Here is a 10,995-nt window from a genome sequence, read left to right as displayed (position 1 = left end):
GGCACAATGTGTTCGTCTAAAAAATGGTCAATTTGAAGGATCGGTAGAATTATTGTTCTATGTTTAAAAACGCGGTAATTTGAGGTTCCGATATGGTTGCAAATAACTTTCAATTTGAAGACGTAAATTATTTTCTATGTTAAAACCTGTAATTTGAGGTTCCGATATGTGGAATAACTTGACATTCTCATGCTATGTAATAGTTTTGTCATCATTTAAAGCAATTACAGTTGCACTTTATTTGGTGTATAATTTGTGTCAGAATCTGAAATTTTACAAAAATTGATAGATCGGTATATTATTGGTACAGGTTCAAAAAATGCGGTATTTAAGGCTCCGATATGGTTGCAAATACCTTTTATAGTTTTCATGTTATAAAGTCGTTTATATATCTTTTTATTGCATTATATTTGCCATTTGCTTTCGTATATAACTTATTCCATAATGTATTTTGGAAAATGCCAATTGGATAGATCGGTAGAATTAGTTTCACAGCTTTAAAAACGCGGTAGTTTGAGGTTCCGATATGGCTGCAAATAACATTGACAGTTTTCACGCTATGACAGTCATTTATGCATCATTTTAAAGCATTATGATTGCACTTTAATATGGTATATCATTTGTAGCATAATGTGTATTTTTACAAATTGGTCAATTTGATAGATCGGTAGAATTATTGTTCTATGTTTAATAAAAGCAGTAATCTGAGGTTCCGATATGGTTGCAATTAACTTTGGCAGTTTTCGTGCTAGGACAGTCGTTTATGCACCATTTTAAAGCATTAAAATTGCCATTTGTTTTGGTATATAATTTATTGCATAATGTATTTTTAGAAAATGGCCAATTGGATAGATCGGTAGAATTATTTTCCCAGGTTTAAAAAGGCGGTAATTTGAGGTTCCGATATGGTTGTGAATAACTTTGACAGTTTTCATGCTATGACAGTCATTTATGCATCATTTTAAAGCATTATGATTGCACTTTAATTTGGTATATCATTTGTGGCACAATGTGTTCGTCTAAAAAATGGTCAATTTGAAGGATCGGTAGAATTATTGTTCTATGTTTAAAAACGCGGTAATTTGAGGTTCCGATATGGTTGCAAATAACTTTGACAGTTTTCATGCTAGGGCAATAGTTTATGCATCATTTTAAAGCATTACAGTTGCACTTTATTTTGGTGTATAATTTGTGGCATAATGAATTTTTACAAAAGTTGGATAGATCGGTATATTTATTGGTACAGGTTTAAAAATGCGGTAATTCAAGGCTCCGATATGGTTGCAAATAACTTTTATAGTTTTCATGTTATAACAGTCGTTTATATATCTTTTTATTGCATTATAGTTGCCATTTGTTTTGGTATATAATTTATTGCATAATATATTTTAGAAAATGGCCAATTGGATAGATCGGTAGAATTATTTTCACAGCTTTAAAAAGGCGGTAATTTGAGGTTCCGATATGGTTGCAAATAACATTGACAGTTTTCATGCTATGACAGTCATTTATGCTTCATTTTAAAGCATTATGATTGCACTTTAATATGGTATATAATTTGTAGCATAATGTGTGTTTTTACTAATTGGTGAATTTGATAGATCGGTAGAATTATTGTTCTATGTTTAATAAACGCGGTAATCTGAGGTTCCGATATGGCTGCAATTAACTTTGGCAGTTTTCGTGCTAGGACAGTCGTTTATGCACCATTTTAAAGCATTAAAATTGCCATTTGCTTTGGTATATAATTTATTGCATAATGTATTTTTGGAAAACGGCCAATTGGATAAATCGGTAGAATTATTTTCCCAGGTTTAAAAACGCGGTAATTTGAGGTTCCGATATGGTTGTGAATAACTTTGACAGTTTTCATGCTATGACAGTCATTTATGCATCATTTTAAAGCATTACAGTTGCACTTTGTTTTTGTGTATAATTTGTGGCATAATGAATTTTTACAAAAATTGGATAGATCGGTATATTTATTGGTACAGGTTTAAAAATGCGGTAATTTAAGGCCCCGATATGGTTGCAAATAACTTTTATAGTTTTCATGTTATAACAGTCGTTTATACATCTTTTATTGCATTTTAGTTGCCATTTGTTTTGGTATACAATCTATTGCATAATGTATTTTAGAAGATGGCCAATTGGATAGATCGATAGAATTATTTTCCCAGGTTTAAAAAGGCGGTAATTTGAGGTTCCGATATGGTTGTGAATTACTTTGACAGTTTTCATGCTATGACAGTCATTTATGCATCAGTTTAGAGCATTATGATTGCACTTTAATTTGGTATATCATTTGTGGCATAATGTGTTCGTCTAAAAAATGGTCAATTTGATGGATCGGTAGAATTATTGTTCTATGTTTAAAAACGCGGTAATTTGAGGTTCCGATATGGTTGCAAATAACTTTGACAGTTTTCATGCTAGGGCATTAGTTTACGCATCATTTTAAAGCATTACAGTTGCACTTTATTTTGGTGTATAATTTGTGGCATAATGAATTTTTACAAAAATTGGATAGATCGGTATATTTATTGGTACAGGTTCAAAAATGCGGTAATTTAAGGCTCCGATATGGTTGCAAATAACTTTTATAGTTTTCATGTTATAACAGTCGTTTATATATCTTTTTATTGCATTATAGTTGCCATTTGCTTTGGTATATAACTTATTCCATAATGTATTTTTGGAAAATGGCCAATTGGATAGATCGGTAGAATTATTTTCACAGCTTTAAAAACGCGGTAGTTTGAGGTTCCGATATGGCTGCAAATAACATTGACAGTTTTCACGCTATGACAGTCATTTATGCATCATTTTAAAGCATTATGATTGCACTTTAATATCGGTATATCATTTGTAGCATAATGTGTATTTTTACAAATTGGTCAATTTGATAGATCGGTAGAATTATTGTTCTATGTTTAATAAACGCAGTAATCTGAGGTTCCGATATGGTTGCAATTAACTTTGGCAGTTTTCGTGCTAGGACAGTCGTTTATGCACCATTTTAAAGCATTAAAATTGCCATTTGTTTTGGTATATAATTTATTGCATAATGTATTTTAGAAAATGGCCAATTGGATAGATCGGTAGAATTATAATTTGAGGTTCCGATATGGTTGTGAATAACTTTGACAGTTTTCATGCTATGACAGTCATTTATGCATCATTTTAAAGCATTATGATTGCACTTTAATTTGGTATATCATTTGTGGCACAATGTGTTCGTCTAAAAAATGGTCAATTTGAAGGATCGGTAGAATTATTGTTCTATGTTTAAAAACGCGGTAATTTGAGGTTCCGATATGGTTGCAAATAACTTTGACAGTTTTCATGCTAGGGCAATAGTTTATGCATCATTTTAAAGCATTACAGTTGCACTTTATTTTGGTGTATAATTTGTGGCATAATGAATTTTACAAAAGTTGGATAGATCGGTATATTTATTGGTACAGGTTAAAAATGCGGTAATTCAAGGCTCCGATATGGTTGCAAATAACTTTTATAGTTTTCATGTTATAACAGTCGTTTATATATCTTTTTATTGCATTATAGTTGCCATTTGCTTTGGTATATAATTATTCCATAATATATTTTTGGAAAATGGCCAATTGGATAGATCGGTAGAATTATTTTCACAGCTTTAAAAACGCGGTAGTTTGAGGTTCCGATATGGCTGCAAATAACATTGACAGTTTTCACGCTATGACAGTCATTTATGCATCATTTTAAAGCATTATGATTGCACTTTAATATGGTATATCATTTGTAGCATAATGTGTATTTTTACAAATTGGTCAATTTGATAGATCGGTAGAATTATTGTTCTATGTTTAATAAACGCAGTAATCTGAGGTTCCGATATGGTTGCAATTAACTTTGGCAGTTTTCGTGCTAGGACAGTCGTTTATGCACCATTTTAAAGCATTAAAATTGCCATTTGTTTTGGTATATAATTTATTGCATAATGTATTTTAGAAAATGGCCAATTGGATAGATCGGTAGAATTATTTTCCCAGGTTTAAAAAGGCGGTAATTTGAGGTTCCGATATGGTTGTGAATAACTTTGACAGTTTTCATGCTATGACAGTCATTTATGCATCATTTTAAGAGCATTATGATTGCACTTTAATTTGGTATATCATTTGTGGCATAATGTGTTCGTCTAAAAAATGGTCAATTTGAATGGATCGGTAGAATTATTGTTCTAATGTTTAAAAACGCGGTAATTTGAGGTTCCGATATGGTTGCAAATAACTTTGACAGTTTTCATGCTAGGGCAATAGTTTATGCATCATTTTAAAGCATTACAGTTGCACTTTATTTTGGTGTATAATTTGTGGCATAATGAATTTTTACAAAAGTTGGATAGATCGGTATATTTATTGGTACAGGTTTAAAAATGCGGTAATTCAAGGCTCCGATATGGTTGCAAATAACTTTTATAGTTTTCATGTTATAACAGTCGTTTATATATCTTTTTATTGCATTATAGTTGCCATTTGTTTTGGTATATAATTTATTGCATAATGTATTTTTAGAAGATGGCCAATTGGATAGATCGGTAGAATTATTTTCACAGCTTTAAAAAGGCGGTAATTTGAGGTTCCGATATGGTTGTGAATTACTTTGACAGTTTTATGCTATGACAGTCATTTATGCATCTGTTTAGAGCATTATGATTGCACTTTAATTTGGTATATCATTTGTGGCATAATGTGTTCGTCTAAAAAATGGTCAATTTGAGGGATCGGTAGAATTATTGTTCTATGTTTAAAAACGCGGTAATTTGAGGTTCGATATGGTTGCAAATAACTTTGACAGTTTTCATGCTAGGGCATTAGTTTACGCATCATTTTAAAGCATTACAGTTGCACTTTATTTTGGTGTATAATTTGTGGCATAATGAATTTTTACAAAAATTGGATAGATCGGTATATTTATTGGTACAGGTTCAAAAATGCGGTAATTTAAGGCTCCGATATGGTTGCAAATAACTTTTATAGTTTTCATGTTATAACAGTCGTTTATATATCTTTTTATTGCATTATAGTTGCCATTTGCTTTGGTATATAATTTATTCCATAATATATTTTTGGAAAATGGCCAATTGGATAGATCGGTAGAATTATTTTCACAGCTTTAAAAAACGCGGTAGTTTGAGGTTCCGATATGGCTGCAAATAACATTGACAGTTTTCACGCTATGACAGTCATTTATGCATCATTTTAAAGCATTATGATTGCACTTTAATATGGTATATCATTTGTAGCATAATGTGTATTTTTACAAATTGGTCAATTTGATAGGATCGGTAGAATTATTGTTCTATGTTTAATAAACGCAGTAATCTGAGGTTCCGATATGGTTGCAATTAACTTTGGCAGTTTTCGTGCTAGGACAGTCGTTTATGCACCATTTTAAAGCATTAAAATTGCCATTTGTTTTGGTATATAATTTATTGCATAATGTATTTTAGAAAATGGCCAATTGGATAGATCGGTAGAATTATTTTCCCAGGTTTAAAAAGGCGGTAATTTGAGGTTCCGATATGGTTGTGAATAACTTTGACAGTTTTCATGCTATGACAGTCATTTATGCATCAGTTTAGAGCATTATGATTGCACTTTAATTTGGTATATCATTTGTGGCATAATGTGTTCGTCTAAAAAATGGTCAATTTGATGGATCGGTAGAATTATTGTTCTATGTTTAAAAACGCGGTAATTTGAGGTTCCGATATGGTTGCAAATAACTTTGACAGTTTTCATGCTAGGGCAATAGTTTATGCATCATTTTAAAGCATTACAGTTGCACTTTATTTTGGTGTATAATTTGTGGCATAATGAATTTTTCAAAAGTTGGATAGATCGGTATATTTATTGGTACAGGTTTAAAAATGCGGTAATTTAAGGCCCCGATATGGTTGCAAATAACTTTTATAGTTTTCATGTTATAACAGTCGTTTATACATCTTTTTATTGCATTTTAGTTGCCATTTGTTTTGGTATATAATTTATTGCATAATGTATTTTTAGAAATGGCCAATTGGATAGATCGATAGAATTATTTTCCCAGGTTTAAAAAGGCGGTAATTTGAGGTTCCGATATGGTTGTGAATTGCTTTGACAGTTTTCATGCTATGACAGTCATTTATGCATCATGTTTAGAGCATTATGATTGCACTTTAATTTGGTATATCATTTGTGGCATAATGTGTTCGTCTAAAAAATGGTCAATTTGAGGGATCGGTAGAATTATTGTTCTATGTTTAAAAACGCGGTAATTTGAGGTTCCGATATGGTTGCAAATAACTTTGACAGTTTTCATGCTAGGGCATTAGTTTACGCATCATTTTAAAGCATTACAGTTGCACTTTATTTTGGTGTATAATTTGTGGCATAATGAATTTTTACAAAAATTGGATAGATCGGTATATTTATTGGTACAGGTTCAAAAATGCGGTAATTTAAGGCTCCGATATGGTTGCAAATAACTTTTATAGTTTTCATGTTATAACAGTCGTTTATATATCTTTTTATTGCATTATAGTTGCCATTTGCTTTGGTATATAATTTATTCCATAATATATTTTTGGAAAATGGCCAATTGGATAGATCGGTAGAATTATTTTCACAGCTTTAAAAACGCGGTAGTTTGAGGTTCCGATATGGCTGCAAATAACATTGACAGTTTTCACGCTATGACAGTCATTTATGCATCATTTTAAAGCATTATGATTGCACTTTAATATGGTATATCATTTGTAGCATAATGTGTATTTTTACAAATTGGTCAATTTGATAGATCGGTAGAATTATTGTTCTATGTTTAATAAACGCAGTAATCTGAGGTTCCGATATGGTTGCAATTAACTTTGGCAGTTTTCGTGCTAGGACAGTCGTTTATGCACCATTTTAAAGCATTAAAATTGCCATTTGTTTTGGTATATAATTTATTGCATAATGTATTTTAGAAAATGGCCAATTGGATAGATCGGTAGAATTATTTTCCCAGGTTTAAAAAGGCGGTAATTTGAGGTTCCGATATGGTTGTGAATAACTTTGACAGTTTTCATGCTATGACAGTCATTTATGCATCATTTTAAAGCATTATGATTGCACTTTAATTTGGTATATCATTTGTGGCACAATGTGTTCGTCTAAAAAATGGTCAATTTGAAGGATCGGTAGAATTATTGTTCTATGTTTAAAAACGCGGTAATTTGAGGTTCCGATATGGTTGCAAATAACTTTGACAGTTTTCATGCTAGGGCAATAGTTTATGCATCATTTTAAAGCATTACAGTTGCACTTTATTTTGGTGTATAATTTGTGGCATAATGAAATTTTACAAAAATTGGATAGATCGGTATATTTATTGGTACAGGTTCAAAAATGCGGTAATTTAAGGCTCCGATATGGTTGCAAATAACTTTTATAGTTTTCATGTTATAACAGTCGTTTATATATCTTTTTATTGCATTATAGTTGCCATTTGCTTTGGTATATAACTTATTCCATAATGTATTTTTAGGAAAATGGCCAATTGGATAGATCGGTAGAATTATTTTCACAGCTTTAAAAACGGCGGTAGTTTGAGGTTCCGATATGGCTTGCAAATAACATTGACAGTTTTCACGCTATGACAGTCATTTATGCATCATTTTAAAGCATTATGATTGCACTTTAATTGGTAATCATTTGTGCATAATTGGTCAATTGATAGATCGGTAGAATGTTTCTTGTTTAATAAAAATTGGTTCGAATTTGATACTTTGAGTCGTGTAGCATTATTGCAATTCATGTTAAAAATTATGCTTGTATTTTTTTGAATGCCGCATATGGTATCAACACTTTGAGAATAATTTAAAACGCGGTAATTTGAGTTCCGATTGGTTGCAATAACTTTGCATTTTCATGCTTTTTAATCATTTTAGCATTACAGTGCACTTTTTTTGGTGATATTTGTGGATAATGAATTTTTAAAAAATTGGATAGATCGGTATATTTATTGGTACAGGTTTAAAAATGCGGTAATTCAAGCTCCGATATGGTTGCAAATACTTTTTAGTTTCATGTTATAACAGTCGTTTAGAATAGCTTTTATTGCATTAGAGTTGCCATGTGTCTTGGTAGATAATTTATTGCATAATATATTTTTAGAAAATGCCAATTGGATAGATCGGTAGAATTATTTTCACCAGCTTTAAAAAGGCGGTAATTTGAGGTTCCGATATGGTTGCAAATAACATTGACAGTTTTCATGCTATGACAGTCATTTATGCTTCATTTTAAAGCATTATGATTGCACTTTAATATGGTATATAATTTGTAGCATAATGTGTGTTTTTACTAATTGGTGAATTTGATAGATCGGTAGAATTATTGTTCTATGTTTAATAAACGCGGTAATCTGAGGTTCCGATATGGCTGCAATTAACTTTGGCAGTTTTCGTGCTAGGACAGTCGTTTATGCACCATTTTAAAGCATTAAAATTGCCATTTGCTTTGGTATATAATTTATTGCATAATGTATTTTTGGAAAACGGCCAATTGGATAAATCGGTAGAATTATTTTCCCAGGTTTAAAAACGCGGTAATTTGAGGTTCCGATATGGTTGTGAATAACTTTGACAGTTTTCATGCTATGACAGTCATTTATGCATCATTTTAAAGCATTACAGTTGCACTTTGTTTTTGTGTATAATTTGTGGCATAATGAATTTTTACAAAAATTGGATAGATCGGTATATTTATTGGTACAGGTTTAAAAATGCGGTAATTTAAGGCCCCGATATGGTTGCAAATAACTTTTATAGTTTTCATGTTATAACAGTCGTTTATACATCTTTTTATTGCATTTTAGTTGCCATTTGTTTTGGTATACAATCTATTGCATAATGTATTTTTAGAAGATGGCCAATTGGATAGATCGATAGAATTATTTTCCCAGGTTTAAAAAGGCGGTAATTTGAGGTTCCGATATGGTTGTGAATTACTTTGACAGTTTTCATGCTATGACAGTCATTTATGCATCAGTTTAGAGCATTATGATTGCACTTTAATTTGGTATATCATTTGTGGCATAATGTGTTCGTCTAAAAAATGGTCAATTTGATGGATCGGTAGAATTATTGTTCTATGTTTAAAAACGCGGTAATTTGAGGTTCCGATATGGTTGCAAATAACTTTGACAGTTTTCATGCTAGGGCATTAGTTTACGCATCATTTTAAAGCATTACAGTTGCACTTTATTTTGGTGTATAATTTGTGGCATAATGAATTTTTACAAAAATTGGATAGATCGGTATATTTATTGGTACAGGTTCAAAAATGCGGTAATTTAAGGCTCCGATATGGTTGCAAATACCTTTTATAGTTTTCATGTTATAACAGTCGTTTATATATCTTTTTATTGCATTATAGTTGCCATTTGCTTTGGTATATAACTTATTCCATAATGTATTTTTGGAAAATGGCCAATTGGATAGATCGGTAGAATTATTTTCACAGCTTTAAAAACGCGGTAGTTTGAGGTTCCGATATGGCTGCAAATAACATTGACAGTTTTCACGCTATGACAGTCATTTATGCATCATTTTAAAGCATTATGATTGCACTTTAATATCGGTATATCATTTGTAGCATAATGTGTATTTTTAAAAATTGGTCAATTTGATAGATCGGTAGAATTATTGTTCTATGTTTAATAAACGCAGTAATCTGAGGTTCCGATATGGTTGCAATTAACTTTGGCAGTTTTCGTACTAGGACAGTTCGTTTATGCACCATTTTAAAGCATTAAAATTGCCATTTGTTTTGATATATAATTTATTGCATAATGTATTTTTAGAAAACTGGCCAATTGGATAAATCGGTAGAAAATTATTTTCACAGCTTTAAAAAGGCGGTAATTTGAGGTTCCGATATGGTTGCAAATAACCTTGACATTTTTCATGCTATGACAGTCATTTAGCATCATTTTAAAGCCTATGAATTGCACTTTAATTTGGTATATAATTTGGGAGCATAATGTGTTCGTTCTAAAAAATGGTCAATTTGAAGGATCGGTATAATTATTGTTCTATGTTTTAAAACGCGGTTAATTTGAGGTTTCCGTATGGTTGCAAATCTTTGACAGTTTCATGCTAGGGAAATAGTTTATGCATCATTTCGGTAGAATTATTGTTCTATGTTTAATAAACGCAGTAATCTGAGGTTCCGATATGGTTGCAATTACTTTGGCAGTTTTCGTGCTAGGACACCATTATGCACCATTTAAAGCATTAAAATTGCCATTTGTTTTATTGCATAATGTATTTTTAAAAATGGCCAATTGGATAGATCGGTAGAATTATTTTCCTAGGTTTAAAAAGGCGGTAATTTGAGGTTCCGATATGGTTGTGAATAACTTTGACAGTTTTCATGCTATGACAGTCATTTACGAATCATTTTAAAGCATTATGATTGCACTTTAATTTGGTATATCATTTGTGGCACAATGTGTTCGTTTAAAAAATGGTCAATTTGAAGGATCGGTAGAATTATTGTTCTATGTTTAAAAACGCGGTAATTTGAGGTTCCGATATGGTTGCAAATAACTTTTATAGTTTTCATGTTATAACAGTCGTTTATATATCTTTTTATTGCATTATAGTTGCCATTTGTTTTGGTATATAACTTATTGCCATAATGTATTTTTAGGAAAATGGCCAATTGGATAGATCGGTAGAATTATTTTCACAGCTTTAAAAACGCGGTAGTTTGAGGTTCCGATATGGCTGCAAATAACATTGACAGTTTTCACGCTATGACAGTCATTTATGCATCATTTTAAAGCATTATGATTGCACTTTAATATGGTATATCATTTGTAGCATAATGTGTATTTTTACAAATTGGTCAATTTGATAGATCGGTAGAATTATTGTTCTATGTTTAATAAACGCAGTAATCTGAGGTTCCGATATGGTTGCAATTA

This window comes from Lucilia sericata, unplaced genomic scaffold (genome assembly GCF_015586225.1).
Source record: "Lucilia sericata isolate MDLA Ls3-8-SP2 unplaced genomic scaffold, ASM1558622v1 Contig001348F_arrow, whole genome shotgun sequence".
Classification (NCBI taxonomy): domain Eukaryota; kingdom Metazoa; phylum Arthropoda; class Insecta; order Diptera; family Calliphoridae; genus Lucilia; species Lucilia sericata.
This window is presented reverse-complemented; position numbering follows the sequence as displayed.